This window comes from Phocoena sinus, chromosome 15, assembly GCF_008692025.1.
Source record: "Phocoena sinus isolate mPhoSin1 chromosome 15, mPhoSin1.pri, whole genome shotgun sequence".
Classification (NCBI taxonomy): domain Eukaryota; kingdom Metazoa; phylum Chordata; class Mammalia; order Artiodactyla; family Phocoenidae; genus Phocoena; species Phocoena sinus.
This window is the reverse complement of record NC_045777.1, coordinates 20,413,024-20,435,174: the sequence shown is the minus strand read 5'-3', so window position 1 is coordinate 20,435,174 and position 22,151 is coordinate 20,413,024. Positions and strand designations below refer to the sequence as shown.

At 38.9% G+C, this 22,151-nt stretch overlaps 1 pseudogene; it reads right to left on the bottom strand.

The window, feature by feature from the left end:
* The window catches only part of LOC116740412, a 102,240-nt pseudogene extending 88,499 nt beyond the window's left edge, over positions 1-13,741 (bottom strand).
* Between the last annotated feature and the right edge of the window lie 8,410 nt (positions 13,742-22,151).

Here is a 22,151-nt window from a genome sequence, read left to right as displayed (position 1 = left end):
ACAATGAGGCAATAGGAAGGGCACAATCACAATAAACTAAAGTCCCATGGCTGCTGGGTGGGTGACTCACAAACTGGAGAACACTAATACCACAGAGGTCCACCCACTGGAGTGAAGGTTCTGAGCCCCATGTCAGGCTTCCCAACCTGGGGGACCAGCAATAGGAGGAGGAATTCCTAGAGAATCAGACTTTGAAGGCTAGCAGGATTTGATTGCTGGACTTCAACAGGACTGAGGGAAGCAGAGACTCCACTATTGGAGGGCACACACAAAGTAGTGTGCATGTTGGGACCCAGGGGAAGAAGCAGTGACCCCACAGTAGACTGAACCAGACCTACCTGCCAGTGTTGGAGGGTCTCCTGCAGAGGTGGGGGGTAGCGGTGGCTAACCATGAGGACAAGGACCCTGGCAGCAGAAGTTCTGGGAAGTACTCCTTCACATGAGCCTTCCCAGAGTCCGCTATTAGTCCCACCAAAGAGCAGGGTAGGCTCCAGTGTTGGGTTGCCTCAGGCCAAACAACCAAAAGGAGGGAATCAAACCCCACCCATCAGCAGAGAAGTGGATTAAACTTTTACTGAGCTCTGCACACCAGAGCAACACCCAGTTTTACCCATCACCAATCCCTCTAATCAGGAAATTTGCCCAAGACTCTTAGACAGCCTCATCCACCAGAGTGCAGACAGTAGAAGCAAGAACAGCTAGAATCCTGCAGTCTGTGGAACAAAACCCACATTCACAGAATGATAGACAAAATGAAAAGGCAGAAGGCTACATACCAGATGAAGGAACAAGATAAAACCCCAGAAAAACAACTAAATGAAGTGGAGATAAGCAACCTTCCAGAAAAATAATTCAGAATAATGATAGTGAAGATGATCCAAGACCTCGGAAAAAGAATGGAGGCAAAGATGGAGAAGATGCAAGAAATGTTTAACAAAGACCTAGAAGAATTAAAAAACAAACAAACAGAGATGAACAATACAATAACTGAAATGAAAAATACACTAGAAAGAATCAATAGCAGAATAACTGAGGCAGAAGAATGGAAAAGTGACCTGGAAGACAGAATGGTAGAATTCACTGCCGTGGAACAGAATAAAGAGAAAAGAATGAAAAGAAATGAAGACAGCCTAAGAGACATCTGGCACAACATTAAATGCAAAAACATTCATATTATAGGGGCCCCAGAAGGAGAAGAGAGAGAGAAAGGACCCATGAAAACATTTGAAGAGATAATAGTCAAAAACTTCCCTAACATGGGAAAGAAAATAGCCACCCAAGTCCAGGAAGTGCAGTGAGTCCCATGCAGGATAAACCCAAGGAGAAACATGCCAAGACACATAGTAATCAAATTGACAAAAATTAAAGACAGAGAAAAATTATTGAAAAGAGCAAGGGAAAAACAACAAATAATATAAAAGGGAACTCCCATAAGGTTAACAGCTGATTTCTCAGCAGAAACTCTACAAGCCAGGAGGGAGTGACACAATATATTTAAAGTGATGAAAGGGAAGAATCTACAACCAAGATTACTCTACCCAGCAAGGATCTCATGCAGATTTGATGGAGAAATTAAAACCTTTACAGACAAGCAAAAGCTAAGAGAATTCAGCACCATCAAACCAGCTTTACAACAAATGCTAAAGGAACTTCTCAAAGTGGGAAACACAAGGGAAGAAAAGGACCTACAAAAACAAAACCATAACAATTAAGAAAATGGTAATAGGAACATGCATGTTGATAATTACCTTAAACGTGAATGGATTAAATACTTCAACCAAAAGACACAGGCTCGCTGAATGGATACAAAAACAAGACCCATATATATGCTGTCTACAAGAGACCCACTTCAGACCTAGGGACACATACAGACCGAAAGTGAGGAGATGTAAAAGATATTCCATGCAAATGGAAATCAAAAGAAAGCTGGAGTAGCAATATTCATATCAGATAAAATAGACTTTAAAATAAAGAATGTTACAAGAGACAAGGAAGGACACTACATAATGATCAAGGGGGATCAATCCAAGAAGAAGATATAACAATTATAAATATATATGCACCCAACATAGGAGCACCACAATACATAAGGCAACTGCTAACAGCTATAAAAGAGGAAATCGACACTAACACAATAATACTGGGGGATGTTAACACCTCACTTACACCAATGGACAGATCATCCAAACAGAAAATTAATAAGGAAACACAAGCTTTAAATGACACAGTAGACCAGAGAGATTTAATTAATATTTATAGGATATTCCATCCAAAAACAGCAGATTACACTTTCTTCTCAAGTGCACATGGAACATTCTTCAGGATATATCACATCTTTCATCACAAATCAAGCCTCAGTAAATTTAAGAAAATTGAAATCATATCAAGCATCTTTTCTGAACACAGTGCTATGAAATTAGAAATCAGTTATATGGAAAAAAAAACGTAAAAAACACAAACACATGGAGGCTAAACAATACTTTATTAAATAACCAAGAGATCACTGAAGAAATCAAAGAAGAAATCAAAAAATACCTAGAGAAAAATGACAATGAAAACACGATGATCCAAAACCTATGGGATGCAGCAAAAGCAGTTCTAAGAGGGAAGTTTATAGCTATACAAGCCTACCTCAAGAAACAAGAAAAATCTCAAATAAACAATCTAAACTTACTACTAAAGGAACTAGAGAAAGGAGAATAAACAAAACCCAAAGTTAGTAGAAGAAAAGAAATCATAATCTATGAAACCACCATCACCTTGATACCAAAACCAGACAAAGATACTACAAAGAAAGAAAATTACAAACCAATATCACTCATGAGTATAGATGCAAAAATCCTCAACAAAATACTAGCAAACAGAAACCAACAACACATTAAAAAGATCATACACCATGATCAAGTGGGATTTATCCCAGGGATGCAAGGATTCTTCAACATACGCAAATCAATCAATGTGATACACCATATTAACAAATTGAAGAAGAAAATCCATATGATCACCTCAATAGATGCAGAAAAAGCTTTTGACAAAATCCAACACCCATTTATGATAAAAACTGTCTAGAAAGTGGGCATAGAGGGAATCTACCTCAACATAATAAAGGTCATATTCAACAAACCCATAGCAAACATCATTCTCAATGGTGAAAAACAGAAAGCATTTCCTCTAAGGTCAGGAAGAAGGCAAGGATGCCCACTCTCGCCACTATTATTCAACATAATAGTTTTGGAAGTCCTAGCCACGGCAATCAGAGAAGAAAAAGAAATAAAAGAAATACAAATTGGAAAACAAGAAGTAAAAGTGTCACTGTTTGCAGATGACATGATACTCTGCAAAGAGAATCTTAAAGATGCCACCAGAAAATTACTAGAGCTAATCAATGTATTTGCTAAAGTTGCAGGATAAAAACTTAATGCACAGAAATCTCTTGCATTCCTATACACAATGGTGAAATATCTGAAAGAGAAATTAAGGAAACACTCCCATTTACCATTGCAACAAAAAGAATAAAATACCTAGGAATAAACCTCCCTAGGGAGACAAAAGACCTGTATGCAGAAAACTATAAAACACTGATGAAAGTAAGTAAAGATGGTACAAACAGATGGAGAGATATACCATGTTCTTGGATTGGAAGAATAATATTGTGAAAATGACTATATTACCCAAAGCAATCTACAGATTCAATGCAACCCCTATCAAATTACCAATAGCATTTCTTACAGAACTAGAACAAAAAAAGTCTTAAAATTTGTATGGAGACACAAAAGACCCTAAAGACCTAAAGCAGTCTTGAGGGAAAAAAATAGAGCTGGAGGAATCAGACTCCCTGACTTCAGACTATACTACAAAACCACAGTAATCAAGACAATATGGTACTGGCACAAAAACAGAAATATAGATCAATGGAACAGGATAGGAAGCCCTGAGATAAACCCACACACCTATGGTCAACTAATCTATGACAAATTAGGCAAGGATATACAATGGAGAAAAGACAGTGTCTTCAATAAGTGGTACTGGGAAATCTGGACAGCTACACATAAAAGAATGAAATTAGAACACTCCCAAACACCGTACATAAAAATAAACTCAAAATGGATTAGACACCTAAATGTAAGACTGGACACTATGAAACTCTTAGAGGAAAGCATAGGAAGAACACTCTCTGACATAAATCACAGCAAGATTTTTTTTGATCCACCTCCTAGAGTAATGGAAATAAAAACAAAAATAAACAATTGGAACCTAATGAAACTTAAAAGCTTTTGCAAAGTAAAGGAAACTACAAACAAGATGAAAAGACAACCCTCGGAATGGGAGAAAATATTTGCAAACTAATCAATGGACAAAGGATTAATCTCCAAAATATATAAGCAACTCATGCAGCTCAATATTAAAAAAACCAAAAAACACAATCAAAAAATAGGCAGAAGACCTAAATAGACATTTCTCCAAAGAAGACATACAGATGGCCAAGAAGCACATGAAAAGCTGCTCAACATCACTAATTATTAGAGAAATTCAAATCAAAACTACAGTGAGGTAGCACCTCACACCAGTTAGAATGGGCATCATCAGAAAATCTACAAACAACAAATGCTGGAGAGGGTGTGGATAAAAGGGAACCCTCTTGCACTGTTGCTGGGAATGTTAATTGATACAGTCACTATGGAGAACAGTATGGAGGTTCCTTAAAAAACTAAAAATAGAACTACTATATGACCCAGCAGTCCCACTACTGGGCATATACTCAGAGAAAACCATAATTCAAAAAGACACATCCACCGCAGTGTTCACTGCAGCACTATTTACAATAGCCAGGTCATGGAAGCAACCTAAATGCCCATCGACAGATGAATGGATAAAGAAGATTTGGTACAGATATACAATGGAATATCACTCAGCCATAAAAATGAACACAATTGGGTCAATTTTAGAGATGTGGGTAGACATAGAGACTGTCATACAGAGTGAAGTAAGTCAGAAAGAGAAAAACAAATATTGCATATTAACACCTATATGTGGAACCTAGAAAAATGGTACAGATGAACCGGTCTGCAGGGCAGAAATAGAGACACAGATTTAGGGCATAAATGTATGGACACCAAGGGGGAAAGTAGCGGGGGTGGTGGTGGTGGTATGATGAACTGGGCGATTGGGATTGACATGTATACATTAATATTTGTAAAATGGATAACTAATAGGAGCCTGCTGTATAAAAAAAATTCAAAAAAAAGAATACATATTATGTTTTTAGTGTATATATAATGTATAATATACATACCCAATTCAACATGTATCTTCTGTATTGAGCATATATATGATGAAACACTGAAACACAAACAGCTTCCTATGCACCTGTGTCTGTCTGCCCAAGGACATTCTCCGGCCATACACAGGACAGCCCGAGGTGCTTGCAAGGTCCTCCAGGAACTCTATAACTTGTGTTGGACAGGAGTTGGTAGGAAAATACCCCAGCTTCTCCCCTCAGTGGGACAACACATTTTTTCAGTGAGTCTCCAACGAAACTGAGTCCCAGTGCTCACAGCAGTAACTGGCTTATTATTACACCCTTCTATCTGCTTTCCTTCCTTCCCCACTCCCTCACTGTGCTTCCTGGTTTCCCAAATAACTAACTCCTACCCCATCCTTAGGGTCTGCTTTTAGGGGAATTCAAACTAAGACAATGCACCATGGATAATTCCCATACATATCTTCCAAATTTGGCAAAAATCCAACCAGGTATTTTTTTTTTTATCATGTGGTTCACAGAGATGCTTCTTTTTCTTTATCTAGATCTATCCATCATATTAACATACATGTTATCAGATTTATCTACATCTCTATTAAGTGTTCTTGCCATGAAATAATTGAAAAATAATTTCTCACTTCCTATTTTCAGTTCTTTACAACTTTCAGGAGACTTTGAGTCTAATACATTTTCAGTTACTTTGTATGACATCTCACTCTTTTCTTCCTTAAAAAATTTTTATTTGGCTCAGGACTCTGCCTGTCCCATATGATGAGTGCATGCAAAGCCCACTGGCAGAAAGTGATTCTTTTTATTTGAGTTGTTTCCCTGAAGATGTATTTTCAGAACATTTCTTTGGAGTATGTGCAGTTCCTCTGGGGGGTTAAGTGTAGGTGGTGTGCTGTTTAAAGAAATCCTACTTGTGGCCCATGCTGGGTAGGATTATTCTCTTATTCATCTAGTCTGGTTTTGAGTACATAGTTGATGCTAAACAAATGCTAATTAATAATAACCTAATAGAAAATGGATTTAGGGCAAAAAAATGCAGGGCTTAATGACATCCTAGATTTTTCAAATAACATTCATCACAGTTATTTTAGTCTTCTCAAACTCAAGCCAATATTTCAAGTCAGTTCTGTAGAAAAAGGAAGTTAGGTTGGATCTGTTGTTTTCCAGAATGTCCCATTCTGTAGATGCTTCTGGTTCCTAGGCTAGGGCGGAGATAGTTGTGTGCGGTGGGGAACATATAGGATATAGTGAAACGTTGCCCTGCAAGAATGGGGTCCTTTCTTCCCCAGAGAGGATACTCACTGGGATTTAGTGTACCATCCAGGAAATTGTGTCGTTCTAAGTGCAGATAAAGGTAAAGGTTTTATTTAATTACTAAGATGGATGAAAACACAGACTTCCTAGTTTACAACCTGGATTGGGGCCAAGACTAGAGCCAATAAGAAGAAAGCAAATGTGGTGTCAATATCTACTTCCCCTAGTAACTTCATTTTATTCCACACTGATTCTCATCTTTCCATAGAGACCATTTAGACTTGGTCATCATGTGTCTTACACCCACTCTCCCTCTCAGCCTTACTTCCTTGTTCTGGACCTGCTGATCTTTCCGCCACTCCACATGTGTCATCTATACGTATCATGGAATATCATTCAGTTATAAAACGAAGGAAATCCTGCCATACATGACAACATGGATGAACCTGGGTGACATCATGTTAAAATGAAATAAGCCAGTGACAGAAGGACAAATACTGCATGATTCCACTTCTATGAGGTATATAAAATAGTCAAACACATACAAACAGAAGGTAGAATGGTGGTTGCCTGGAGCTGGGGGAGGGGAATATGGGGAGGTGCTGTTTAACGGGTATAAAGTTTCACTTATGTAAGATGAATAAGGTCTAAAGATCTGCCCTAACAGTGCTGTATGGTACATGTAAACTGCTATATTTAAAATAGATAACCAACAAGGACCTACTGTGTAGCACAGGGAGCTCTGCTCAATACTCTTTAATAACCTAAATGGGAAAAGAATTTGAAAAATAATAGTTACATGTATATGTATAACTGAATCACTGTGTTGTACACCTGAAACTAACACAACACTGTTAATCAGCTATACTCCAATACAAAATAAAAATTAAAAATTGTGACATGGTACATGCAAACATTTGTTAAGAGGATGGATCTCATGTTAAGTGTTCTTATCGCAATAATTATAAGAAAAAGACATCTCACCACATTCTTTGCTGTGCTTCAATTCACCTTTCTGGAAATAAAGATTATGCCAACTGAGTGTCACTGTGAGAACTAAGTGTGATCATGTTTATCGGATGTCTGGCATGTCCCTAGCAGTAAATGAACATCAATTTTATGCCCATTAGATGGTTGTGAATAGCATGGTGGTGAGCTTGGGCTCTGAAGCTGGACTACCCTAGTCTGAATTCTGTCTTTGTCTCTTGCTGGCTGCATGATTAGGAAGAAGTTATTGAACCTCTCTGTGCCTCAGTTTCCCCATCAGTTAAAGGGGGGCAAAAATAGCGTCTAATATATAGGTTTGTTGTGCGAATCAAATGAAGCAGTGCACGTAAAGTGCTTCATAAAAGTTAACCTTATTATTATTATTGTTAGTTTTCTAGGGACATAAATAGTTCCTCTTCATTATCTCTTAATTCAGTTCTGTTATTCTCTGGTTCTTCCTTCCCAGGTGGGAAAATGAGTCTTCATTGCTAAACTTACTGAGGAAAATGCTGATCTCCCAAAATAGCTATTGAGCAGTAATTTTCAAAATACATAGTAAACCCAAGCTATACATGAAAGGCTCTTAAAGTAGGTCATTGCCACAGGGTTGCTTAGAGAGGGTGCCGCTGGGGTGATTTATCTCTGGGGGGGTTATTAATTAAACAAAAGAGGGTCTGTGTTTTTGAACAATTCCTCTGTCACAAAAGAACTGTGCATGAAGAGACATAAAGGAATAGGCGTGATCAAAGGGTATTTATCTATCTATATCTATCAATCTATCTGTATCTATCATCTATCTATTTAAAAAATTATGCATTAAGCAAATTATTATTTTTTTCCATATTTAACATTTTGGAACTTTTCAGAGGTCTCTGTTTTGAGTTTGGACTACTTTGACAAACTTGCTGCGGAGGAAATAATTTGTGTCTGTGATATCACTGTGTCAGTAAGGGATCAACACTTGTTTCTAAGGAGGGACCAACAGAGGACACTGATTTGTGTGCATGGTACATGTGTGCTGGTTCTAGATGTGCTTCTTTAAAGATGTGTGACCACTGGCTATTTTTCCACATAGGATTTCTTTTGGGGAGCTTGATGAGGACAGAGGTTTAGAGGTTTAACCTTCAGTAGGTGAAATGTCTCTTGCTTGCTGTTGAAGGTTGAAGTTGGAGTCATCATTTTCAAGACCTCTCCCCCTACTTCTCTCTTTACTTTCCCCACAGCAGCGGTCCCTTCTTTACCATTGCATTCTTAGGCTTTCCTTTTCCTCTGAATTCATTAATCTCAAACATTACCTTCTTAATTTTGTCCTCTGTTAAAGATGAAAATATCTTTATTGATTTTTTCTTGTTATAAAAATAAGACATAATTCCATGAGTTCCTTATATATTTTAGAAACTAACCACTTTTCAGATATACACTTTCCAAATATTTTCTCCCATTCTATTGTTTACCTTTCACTCTCATTTGTTTCCTCTGCTGTGCAGAATTTTAGTTTGATGTAGTCTCGCTTGTTTGTTTTTGTTGCCTGTGCTAAGCTAAGGACTTGAATAGCCATTTATCCAAAGAAGACATACAAATGGCCAACAGGTATATGAAAAAGTGCTCAATATCACTAATCATCAGGGAAATGCAAATCTAAAGCACAATGAGATATCACCTCACACCTGTCAGAATGGCTATTATCAAAAAACAAAAGAATCTAAAAAATGACATAAATGAACCTATTTATAAAACAGAAATAGACTCACAGACATAGAAAACAAACTTATTGTTACTAGAGGGGATAGCAGGTGAGGTGGGGGAAGATAAATTAGGAGTTTGGGATTAACATATACACATTACCATGTATAAAACAGATAGACAACAAGGATCTACTGTATAGCACAGGGAATTATATTCAATGTCTTATAATAACCTATAATCGAAAAGAATATTTATATAAACTGAATCACTTTGTTGTACACCTGAAGCTTACACAACATTGTAAATTAACCATACTTCAATAAAAAAATGTTATTGAAAAAAAACCAAACGTGTTTATTTATTTATTTATTTATTTATTTATTTATTTATTTATTTATTTTTGTCTGTGTTGGGTCTTCGTTTCTGTGCGAGGGCTTTCTCTAGTGGCAAGCAGGGGCCACTCTTCATCGCGGTGCGGGGGCCTCTCACTATCGCGGCCTCTCTTGTTGCGGAGCACAGGCTCCAGATGCGCAGGCTCAGTAATTGTGGCTCACGGGCCCAGTTTCTCTGCAGTATGTGGGATCTTCCCAGCCCAGGGCTGGAACCCGTGTCCCCTGCATTGTCAGGCAGATTCTCAACCACTGCGCCACCAGGGAAGCCCCCAAACGTGTTTTGATGAAATGTTCCTAGAGATGCATGGTAGTGGTTGTACAACAATATGAATGTACTTAATGCCACTGGACTCTACATTTAAAAAATAAAAGACGATATGTGTTGCTGAGGATGTGAAGAAATTGAAACCTTTGCACACTGTTGGTGGGGATGCAAAATAGTGGGGCTGCTGTGGAAAACAGTATGAAGGCCCCTCAAAAATTAAAAATAGAACTGCCATATGATACAGCAACCCAACTTCTGGGTATTTAACCAAAAGAATTGAAATTAGGATCTTGAAAGGATACTAGTACTCTTACGTTCATTACAGAACCATTCAGAGTAGCCAAGATATGAAAAAATCTTAAGGTCCATTGACAGATGAATGGATAAGAAAATGTGGTCAATACATACAATGGAATACTACTCAGTCTTAAAAAAGAGGAAAACTGTGCAATACGAGGCACCATGGATATTAAGAATATTATGCTAAGTGAAATAAGCCTGTTAGAAGGACAAATATTGCATGATTCCACTTATATGAGGTACCTGAAATGGTCAAATCCATAGAATTGAAGAGAGGATTGGTGGTTGCCAGGGACTGAAGGGAAGGGGAAATGGGAAGTTACTAATCAATAAACATCAAGTTTAAGTTACTCAAGATGAATTAGCTCTATAGATCTACTGTACAACACTGCACCTACAGTCAACAATAAAGAACAGTTAAAATTCTGTTGGCAGTAGAACTCATGTTAAGTATTCTTACAACAATGAAATAAAATTGAAAGAGAACTTTAAAAAGGGCATAATTGTAAAAATTTAAATGTGTATACGTAAAAATAATTACATCCAACAGCAATAAGTACTGCTAATATTTTGGGATATAGCTTTCCAGATTTTCCCTTTGCCTGTGCCCGTACATACTGTCACACATGCAGAATTTGGTAACTGCCTCTATCACTTCCTGGTCCAGTATTACTACATCTCTATGTCAATATACATAGCTCTACTGCATTTATTTGAAAAGCCACGTGATGTCTTATAGGTGAATCTCCAGGTTTTTTTTTTTCCAATGAAGCTGTTATAAGCAACTCATATGTGAACATCACGTACATACACCTTTACCCAATTGCCCAGTCATTTCCTTAGAATAAGTCCTAGAAGGTTGATGCCTGGAGTTAGATGTATGAACATTTAATTTTGATTTATATTGGTAAATTGTACTTCAGAAAGATTCTTCAAGGTCATATTTCCACAATAATTTAGGAGTGCACATTTCCCTGTATCCTCAACAATAGTGGATAATATTGATCTTTTTACTCTTTGACTACTTGAGGGCACAAAGAGCTATGCTGATGTTTAAATTTTCATTTCTTTGACTATTGCTGAGATGGAGCACCTTTTCCTCTGTGTATTGTCCTTGTATATGTCTTTGTGAATTGCCTATTCATGCTCTTTCCCATGTTTTCTATTTGAGTGTTCATTTTAAATTGCTTTGTATGATCTCTTTATTGATTAAGAATATTAACTATTTTTCTGTCCTATATCTTGTACATAGTTTCCTAAGTTTTATTTAAAATTTTATTTTAATAAAATTAAAATATGAAGCCTTAATTTTTTATGAACAAATTTGTGAATCTATCCTTGAAGAGTTTTGGTTTTGGTGGGAACCAAATAATGGCTATCCCCACACCATGACGATAAAATTAAATGTACATAAATCCAATATTTCACATATGGGGCAAATGTAAAGTTCACTGGAAAAATCAGAGACGAGGATGTTTGGGATAGAGGCGTATGGAAGAATATAAAGCAGTGGGGACAAAGTTGAAGATATTTGTATCACATGTCATTGTTCACATTTGTCAAAATATTCACCATGGAAAAAACTTTGAACAACCAAGTACACAAAATGATTTGGCCAGTTGGTATAGTCAGACTTCCTCATTGGCCATTCCAGAACTGGCACACATGTGAACAAGGGATCACAGTGGTAGAGATAGAGACTACAAATGGGCCTAAGAGTACGTGCTCCCACTTACTCAGGCTTATCTTGCTCAGTCTATGTCTGAATACCCAAAAAATTAGCAGCAGAGATGAACAATGAGCCTGTGTTACAACACTATTCTTTACGGATCCAAAAGACCACCTGGTGCAATAGTGTTCCCATGACCACGTGATCTACTGATCATATCACATACCACACCATCCAGAATCAGTAATTATATTAAGCTTCTTTCATCATAGAAAGGGAAAGTTTCACCCTCATAAGACTAGGTACTTATTCTGACTATAGGTTTACTTTTCTTGCCCACAGAGCTTCAGCCAGCACTATTATTCTGGACATTAGCGAATGTCTGATCCACAGGCGTGATATTATCTTCCTCATAAAGCTGAAGTTTAGAAAGATTTCATAACTTTCCAGAGGTTACACATACAGAATGTTTGAAAACTGCAATTTAAAACCAAATCTAGGATCTCCAAAGCCCATTCTTGCTCTAGCCCAGCAGGGCCAGTGTAGTTCCCTGCAGAAGACACATTGACTCAAGTCTGGAGGACTTGGTTTGGCCACTATATAACCAAAACTTAATGCAGAGACAGCATCCTATAAGACACAGAAGCACCTTGGGAAAAGCCTCCATGATTGTTTCATTCAAAGCAAAACAGAACAACAAACAGACATCTTTCACTACATCAGTTATCCTGAACTTCAAGTGTGGTGCTGATGGCTCTTTCTTCAACTGCCCCAGAGATTGGTGGGTGATATGGAAAAATCTATTCTAGAGTCAGGCTCAGTGCAGCTCCCAAGCTGCTGATCTTTTTCAGGACCAATCATCATCTGAAAAAAGAAGTTGCAATTTAAACAAGACCAAGGTGACATGTGTGTGGGTGGGTCCATCACCAAGTCTCACTTGTCCCTTCCTCCTAACCGCTGATGCCTGTGTCTTAGAAATAACCTTCTGTACTGGACCCTCTATCTCTGTCCCGTTGGGTCATCTGCCTTGATTTCCTTTATCTAGTGATAGGCTTGTATTAGACAGGGCTCTTTGGGTGGTAAGTGACAGAAACTGAGCTTAAACTGTCATCCCATGTAAACAATTCCTCAACTAGGCCTAGGGTCAGTAGGAATGAGTGTCTTGAATGTCACCCGGACTCCAGTTCTGCATCTCTCTTCCATGCTTCTTTCAGCCTATGAGCTTTATCCTTTCAGATTGGCTTCCTCCATTTGGCTTGAATCACAGTCGTTGGTAGTTCTCATGCCTCTCAACTTATATCTTTATTATTTTCAGTTTCGGTTTGGAAAGCCTCAAGGATGGTGCTGATTGGGTAGGCTTGGGTTGGGTGCCCACCCATGGACCAATGAAACACGGTCATGAGGGTGGAATACGACGATTGGCAGCTCTCCTGAAATCAATCGTTAGAGTATGGGCCTTAACAGTTCTCAAAAAGGAGGATGTTGTTGGCAGCTCAGAGGAAGGAATATTGAGCAGACAAAACAATGACACCCACAGTGGTAGCCTGGTGACTCGCAATGAGAAAATCAAGTCAACAATGCTGTAAGCTCCTACTAAATAATTACGTTTTTTTTCTTTTCAAGGGAACAATAATTTCGGAGTGCAGTAAAAGACTGCTTTGCTCACCTTCGCACTTTCCATGATGATTAACACAGTGCCTTAAATTGAAGAGAGAAACAGAAAGAGGAAAAACAAAGCAGGTGATGGATTTCTCTATTGGGATAATGACATTTATTCTAGCCATCAATTCCTTACTGGGCACCTTCAGGTGTTTCTTGGTTGCACTTGCCTCCTCTTGCTCGGTCAGAAAAAATGCAAACAGGATTTTTTCACATGCTCCTTTAACCTGTAGGTCTCTGAAGCTGCTTGTGCACTGCATCATGGGTAAAATTTGGGTTAAAGATAATTGTAAATATGGTATTGATATTAGCTGATGTTTTCCCAACATTGCAATAATGCTTGTTTTGTTTGTTGGAGAGTTTATTACTTTTTGATCAATAGAACGTGAGATTTGTGGGGGAAATTAGCATAGTGAATAACAATTAGGCAAAAAATCAATGGCATTCAGACAAATATGGGACTTGGAAAAGCCCCACAGGCACGCCAACCTTCACACACACACACACACACACACACACATATTTTAAAAACTGTGATGCATCTGATTTACAATTCTAAAGCATGGGATGGGGGTGTGAGTTATGTGTGGCTACTAAGAACACAAAAAGGAACGGGTCCAGAGAAGCTGTCTGTGGGTTTTGTTTGCAGGAAACTCAAGATCCTCACATGCTGAAAAACCTGAAACATCAATATCCTCTCATTCTATTTGCACTCTATTTTTGGCTTAATTAAGAGTTACTGAATGCTTCCTCTTCACTAGTTCTCTGGTGGTGCTGTGTGCTGGGGGTAAGAGGTGCAGCTGATAGAACTGTAGTCCTCCCAGAGTCTCGCTTCTGGTTCTTTTCTTCCTTTAGCATTATTCCACCGGTAGATAGAGCGAAGCATTTATATACTATGTCATCGAATCAGAGCCAAATAAATTTAGGAGAGACTCCAGCAGTCATCAGATCCAATTCACTGTTAAACACAGAACAGAAATCCCTGAAAGTGGGTCTTCAATCCTTTGTTTGAACACTTCCAGTGACAGGGAACTCATTACCCCCCAGTGCAGCCCATTGAAATGTGGTATAGCTCTGATGATTGAATGTACTTTCTAACAATAAATTAAAACCTGTTTCCATGTACATTCTCTCAATGGCCCTGTTTGTACCTCTGGAGTCAGAAGGAACAAAAGAGGAAGGAAGCTATGATTTGTTTATCACTTTGTAAGGTTATAGGCCATTTCATACCTTTTCTTCTTTAGGACAAATGGTCAAGATCAATTGTATCAGTTTTTGATCATCACTGTGTCCCAGATACCAGGGTAAGCACGTTACGCGCATGTATCAGCTCCCTCACTTTTATGACAAACATAGGAAGTAATTGCTATCATTAACCCCATAATGGGTTAATGGGGAAAGTGAGAACTGATGAGGTTAAGTAATATATCTTAGAAAGTATTACAGCCAGGATTCAAACCTAGAAAAACTGATTCCAGAGCCTGTGGCTGCAAATACTATACTCTGTGAGCTTCCTGTCCTTAGCACAGGAGGTAAAAACACATATAAAACTCAAATACATTTCAATATATGGATTTGGATTGAAGTACCCAGTTTTCCTTTGGCTGTTGGATATGATGTGGACACTCTTGAAGGGAGCCACATGGATTCATTTCCAGATTCCCTTCCCTCCTGCTCCGTGGACAGAAGGAGCCATAGGAGTTTGGAGAACAGGAAGAATTTTCCTTTATTTAACAGATTTATTTTTCTCTGGAGCTCAGAGAGATTCATGCCTTGATTTACAGCTCTGTGCATCTTGTAGGTGGTCAAAAAGATGCCCCCATGTCTCTGTGAAAGTCTTCTATCCAGTGGATGACTCTTTGTTCAAAGATGGAAACCTATTTGCAAAGGAGGACCCTCTGATTCAGTTAGCCACATCCCAAATATCCATCCTTTCTGAGCAAAAGGCATTTTTAACCTTCCTCAAGAAACGCAACCTGTTCACTGCGAACTCCTTGAAGCCATGTTTCCTTTTTGTCTCCTAAGCCTTCAGCAAGTATAGATCAGAGAAGTTACTAAGTATATATTTGTTGGATTAAATACAATGATTGGCATACAATACAGTTCTTAGTGCTTACATTTTATGGTACCTCTAAGAAGTATTCCCTGAGAACACTGGTAAAGTGTATTCACAGCATTGCTCAGTCTCCCTGTGGGCTCTGACATCTGTATATCATAGTATTTGAGGATTCCTGGGGGTTCATTGCCATGTCTGAGAATCCTCACTATATATCATCCTATCTGATAATTCCTTATGGAATATCTCTGTAGCTGAGAATTTCCTTCCCTTGCATGCCTTTTCAGAAATCAATGTTTAGAATAATGGTCCTGCTTGGCTTTGAATTGGGCTGGTTAATAACCATTGCCAGGGAAATCAATCAAATCTATGATATCTTATTACTTACACTAATTTAATCACAGGGAACGGATCACTGTTCCAGTTCAAAGGGCAAAGAGAATGTGTGTGTGTGTGTGTACGTGTGTGTGTGTGTGTGTGTGTGAGAGAGAGAGAGAGAGAGAGTGAGAGAACTTTAAACAGAGAAGGTACTGAAACCCTAGAGGGAATGGCCTATTACTGTAAATCTCTACACTGCATTATTTTAGGCAATATTCAGCAGAACTTTAATTTATATCTGAAAGCCACTTTTATTCCAATCTTATTCTGAGAATATGGTGTGTTTTTGAATAATCTTTGAGATCAGAGAAAGCAATTGCTAATTCTCTAATCATACAAATTAACTGAGTGTGATCTTTAGTAAAATTGCTCACATGTGATTACTGCAGCCAACTCAGCTGGCTCAGTCCTAGGCAAAAGATTCGATTATAGATGGGCAGGACAGAGGCTGTAAATGTGGGCAGTCCATGACAGTTCAGTGTCTCCATGTATATCGCTTAGTCTGTGTCAACCTCTTACATTCCCTCCCAACTCTGAGCTGGGGAACAGCACCTTCCTATCCATCCTGATCTCAGATGTCCCAGCCTCCATGAAGCCTTTTCTCAGGGCCCCAACCAGGCAAGGGCTCTTCCCTCTTTCAACTTCTTGTGCTGCTTGAGTGGGCACTAGTTATCTGGTCTAACCCGTGTCTCTTTCTAATGGGCAATGCCCCTCTCCTATTCCATGGAGGCTCTGGTGGAGTTGTTATTCAAGGACTATACTTCTTTGCCCCAGGTTGACCAGTAGAGAACACCCCACCACCAACACCCCTCCCGCCCCTGAGAAGAGAGATCGGTTCAGCATAAGCCAGTTTCTCAAGCAGGACAAAAAGAATCATTCTTTAGGGATCATGTTGAATTTGGGAGAGGAGATTACAAAGGGTAAAGCCAATGAAGCTGTAGTTTCCATCCTGGCTTCCTTTTTTTTTTTTTTTAATTTTTATTTTTCCATACAGCTCTGCCTTAGTCCTTTTCTCCTGTTTCATGAAATTTTCTCTTTGCTAATCACTGGCTCTAATGAAGAGATGACAAATTTTATCTCAGATCCCAAGCCTGATTGATTGGCAGTGGCTGCTGGAGCACTGTTAAGAAAGAACCTAAAGTCAAGCCTGGGGTCAGCAGGAAAAGAGATCTGTGATCAATCAGTCATGTCTGACATGGAGACAGGAGTGGCTGGAGTGGTAAACAAGCCAAGTGTTTGCCATCCTTAATCTAGTGACATATCTTTTTTCTTCTCAGTGATTGCTGCGAGTCCTGGATTTAGGCAACCCCTTATTTCTATAATGTGTCACATTTGTCATCAGGAAAGCCACAGTGACCACCTTATGAACCAGGTCAACTAGAGTTTTGCCCTTCAGATTTTGACATTAATTCTTTGGATTCCCGAAGGATGAAGTCAGTTAGCATAATAAATGATGTTAAAGAGTATAAATCCAAGTGGAGCAGGAACATAAAGCATAGAAGGAGAGAACAACTAAAGCCATTCTGAAAAATTTAAGGAGCATGTGGCATAGCCTGGGAGCCCCAGGGTCGTATGTTCAGAGCAGCACATGAAGCAAATTTACTTAAACTACCTTTCCAATTAAAATTGCGATTTATTGATTTGGTGGCATCATGGTCCATTGGGGATTTTTATGGTCTTATGTGGCCAAGGATCATATACAAACATACTTCATTTTATTGCATTTTGCTTCATTGTGCTTTGCAGATATTACATTTTTAACAAATTAAGGTTTGGGGCAACCCTGCATCGAGCAAGTCTATCGGTGCCATTTTTCCAACAGATTCGCTCACTTTGTATCTCTGTGTCAAATTTTGACAATTCTCACAATATTTCAAACTTTTTCATTATTATTGTGTTTGTTATGGTGAGCTGTGACCAGTAATCTTTGATGTTACTATTTCAAAAAGATTACAACTTGCTGAAGGCTCCAATGATAGAGCCATTTTTTAGCAATAAAGTATTTTTAAATTAACATGCACATTGTTTTTTTTTCAGACATAATGCTATTGCACACTTAATAGACTACAGTATAGTATAAAAATAACTTTTATATGCATTGGAAAACCAAAATAATTGTGTGACTCGCTTTATTGGGATATTCACTTTATTGTGGTGGTCTGGAAGCGAACCTACAGTATCTCTGAAATGTGCCTGTATGCTGGCTTTGCTTTTGCATCTCCTGTGCCTAGTACATAGTATGTGTTCAACAATGTTGTGTTGAATGAGGGAATTAATAGATTATGAAAGTAATGTGCAAACTCTTCAGCTCATATCAGAAGTCAAAAATGATAGAACTGATATTTGTGGGATATTGTTTGAACTGAAGCAGTAGAATCTAGAAAATACACTCAGTTTTTGAGAAATATTTGGTTGGCCAAAGACGTGCCTTTGATTTTTAAGTAAAAATAAAAGACACATTTTTCAATTTCACCAAGAACTTTATCGAACAACGTATTCACCCTTTTGTTCTACTCCCTTCTGCCATTTTTCAGGCAACTTCATAATTCCATCTGCCCAAAACTTTTTTTTTTTTTTTTTTTTTTTTGCGGTATGCGGGCCTCTCACTGTTGTGGCCTCTCCCGTTGCGGAGCACAGACTCTAGACGTGCAGACTCAGCGGCCATGGCTCACGGGCCCAGCCGCTCCACGGCATGTGGGATCTTCCCGGACTGGGGCACGAACCCATGTCCCCTGCATCGGCAGGCGGACTCTCAACCACTGCGCCACCAGGGAAGCCCTTCCCAAAACTTTGTATTTTTTTGAGCAAAGAATTGTTCCAGTTGCCTTTTACAGTCTTTCAGGGAATTGAAATTTTTTCCATTAAGAAAATTTTGTAAAGACCTAAATAAATGGAAATCTGAAGGTGCAAAATCTGGTGAATACAGTAGATGAATCAGAACTTTCCAGTCAAGCTGTAACAGTTTCTGCCTGGTCATCAAAGAAACAGGCAGTCTTGTATTATCCTGATGGAAGATTATGCATTTTCTGTTGACTTATTCTGGATGCTTTTTGTTGAGTACCACTTTCAGTTGGTCTAATTGGGAGCAGTACGTACTGGAATTAATTGTTTGGTTTTCCGGAAGGAGTTCATAATAGAGGACTCCCTTCCAGTCTCACCATATACACAACATCACCTTCTTTGAATGAAGACCGGCCTTTGGTGTGGTCGGTTGTGGTTCATTTCCCTTGCCCCACAATCTCTTCCATTCTACATTATTGTAGAGTATCCACTTTTCATCGCACATCACAATTTGTTTTAAAAATGGAACGTTTTTGTTACGTTTAAGTAGAGAATGGCATGCGGAAATATGGTCAAGAAAGTTTTTCTCTCTTAACTTACATGGAACCCAAACATCAGAGCGATTAACATAACCAAGCTGGTGAAAATGATTTTCAATGCTTGATTTGGATATTTTGAGTATGTCGGCCATCTCCTGTGTGGTATATCCTTGATTGTTCTCAATTATTGTTTCAATTTGATTCCTATCAACTTCAACTGCTCTACCCACCGTGGAGCATTGTCCAGTGAGAAATCTCCAGCATGACACTTTGCAAACCATTTTTGACACGTTCGATCAGTCACAGCACCTTCTCCATATACTGCACAAATCTTTTTTTGTTTGTTTCGGTCCCATTTTTACCTTTCTTGAAATAATAAAGCATAATATCCCTAAAATGTTGCTTTTTTCTTCCATCTTCAACATTAAAATGACTACACAAAAATTCACCAATTTTATTGTCTCTTTTTAAATGTGTGCTGATATGACTGCTGTCACATACAATCTAACAAAATTGTTTCGAATGAAGTTAAAGACAACTAAGTGCTACTAGAGCCATCTTACGGAAAAAAACGAATGAACCCTTTGGTCAACCCAATATTTAGGAGCTGGGATTGATAGGATTTGGTAGTGGATAAAATGCTGGGAGACTGGAATAGCTGGGTGGGTGGTGGTAACATTCACCAAGATGCTCTTCTGGTACACCTGTGTGGATACTAGCAGAAGTATTTCTCATACTCTTTTTATTGGCTGATTATTCGTCTGTCTTCTTCCCAACACAGGAAGTGCATTGAAGAAGGCATTGTGCCTGTCTTGCTAACTATTGCATCCCCAGTGCCTACTACAGGGCTAACACTAGTATGTTTGCAATAAATAACAAGTGCATACATGGATAGGCAACACATATCTGATGATGGTGACAACAGTTTAGTCAGTATATAGGATGACAGTTCATTTCTAGTCATTGTGACAAGGGAACACATTATCCAAAACAAACTTCCAGACATGTATAATGGGAAACAGGGCACAAACTGTTTCACGCAGCTCATTACCACTTTCTGCTCTACCAGAGACCCGCTAATCTTACTGTGGTATTAAAATGCAAGTTTTGCATGAGCTTCAATTACTGAAAGTCTACATGGTGTTTCTGAGGGTTAACCCATAGCTGGTTCCTGTTCACAGTCAAAGGCCAATGAATGGTCAATAAAAGCTGTAAACAGTTTTCCATTATTCCTGATGGATTTCTCTGTAAGATGACAGAGTGGAACAATGATCAATAGTGGAACAGCCATTCTGGAAGGCCTTTGTGTCAGATATAATATATTGATAAAAGGGAGGGCAGCGTGAAGTTTTGTTGGTACATTGGCCTGTGGTTTTGGGTAAACAGAGGAAAGCTTTTCTTGAAAATAGGGCAGACTGTGCTTGAATCCTTCCAATAGAAACTGGCACATAGTTGGGGCTCAACAAATGGGTTGTGAGGGTCATATCAGGAGAGCTGGTTTATGGGGAACATCTTGGTGAGGACTGTAGCCAAGAAATCATCTGAGTTCTTGTGGAAAATGCTCTTCACCTGGTGTTTTATTACATTTTAAGATTTGAAATCCAACGAGCTAAATGAGGAGGCAGAGCAGGTTGAGAAGGAGCTCTGATTCATGACAAGACTTTATCATCTTTATCTCGGATGGCTTCTTGGCAGCACTGAAACAGTTAAACAGTCTGTCCTAGAAAAGCTCACCCCAGATGATTTCCCTCACCCCTGTTGATGGTTGAAGTATGTCTCCTTAAAATGTATACACTGAAGTCCTAACCTCCAGTACCTCAGAATGTTACCTTATTTGGAAATGGGTTTGTTGCAGATGGAATTATGTAAGACAAGGCCCTCTCTATTCCAGGACAACTCATGTCCTTACGAAAAGGGGAAATTTGGAGACAGACACACACACAGGAAGAACACCACGTGAAGATGAAGGAAGAGATGGGGTGATGTGTCTATAAGTCAAGGAATGCCCAAGATTGCCAGCAAAACACCAGATACCAGGGGAAAATCATGAGACAGATCCTTCCCTCACAGACTTCAGAAAGAGCCTGCTGACACCTTGATTTCAGATTTCCAGTTTCTGGAACTGTGAGACAATAAATACACTTCTGTTTTTCAGCCATCCAGGCCTAGCCTATGAATACAATACCTTGTTTTCCCCCACTCCTCTGCCTCTTCTTCTCAGAATGCTATATGCATGCCTGTTCCACTTCTTCTCTTACATGTTAGGATTCCTTAGAGCGCTGTTCTAGATCTTCATACGTAACACACATCCCCAAGCGATTCATCCTCCCCATGCCATTTCCTCTTCTGACTCCCAAGTCTCTTTCCTGTGCTTCAGATATATGTGTGTGTATATACAGACACGCTCATAGACACACACACACACACATACACACATTTGTGAACTCTAAAGCTTGAGCCTTCTTTTTTTTACACCTGTAGAGTTCAGATATTATTTGTGTTTTCATTCCCTGACTAAATGGACTGAGATTTTCTTGTCAATATTTTTTAGGGGAAAAGTAATAATTGCAATTACCCACCACTTAAATGAGGGGACACCTGTTCTGATTGAACCAGCATCCACATCACTTAAGAGGTTCCCATCTTGAGGGGCTCTTGACAGACTGCCAGGGTCTCATCTAGCAGCCCTTCGTTTTTTTTTTTTTACATCTTTATTGGAGTATAATTGCTTTACAATGGTGTGTTAGTTTCTGCTTTATAACTAAGTGAATCAGTTATACATATACATATATCCCCATATCTCTTCCCTCTTGCGTCTCCCTCCCTCCCACCCTCCCTATCCCACCCCTCCAGGTGGTCCCAAAGCACCGAGCTGATCTCCCTGTGCTATGCGGCTGCTTCCCACTAGCTATCTAC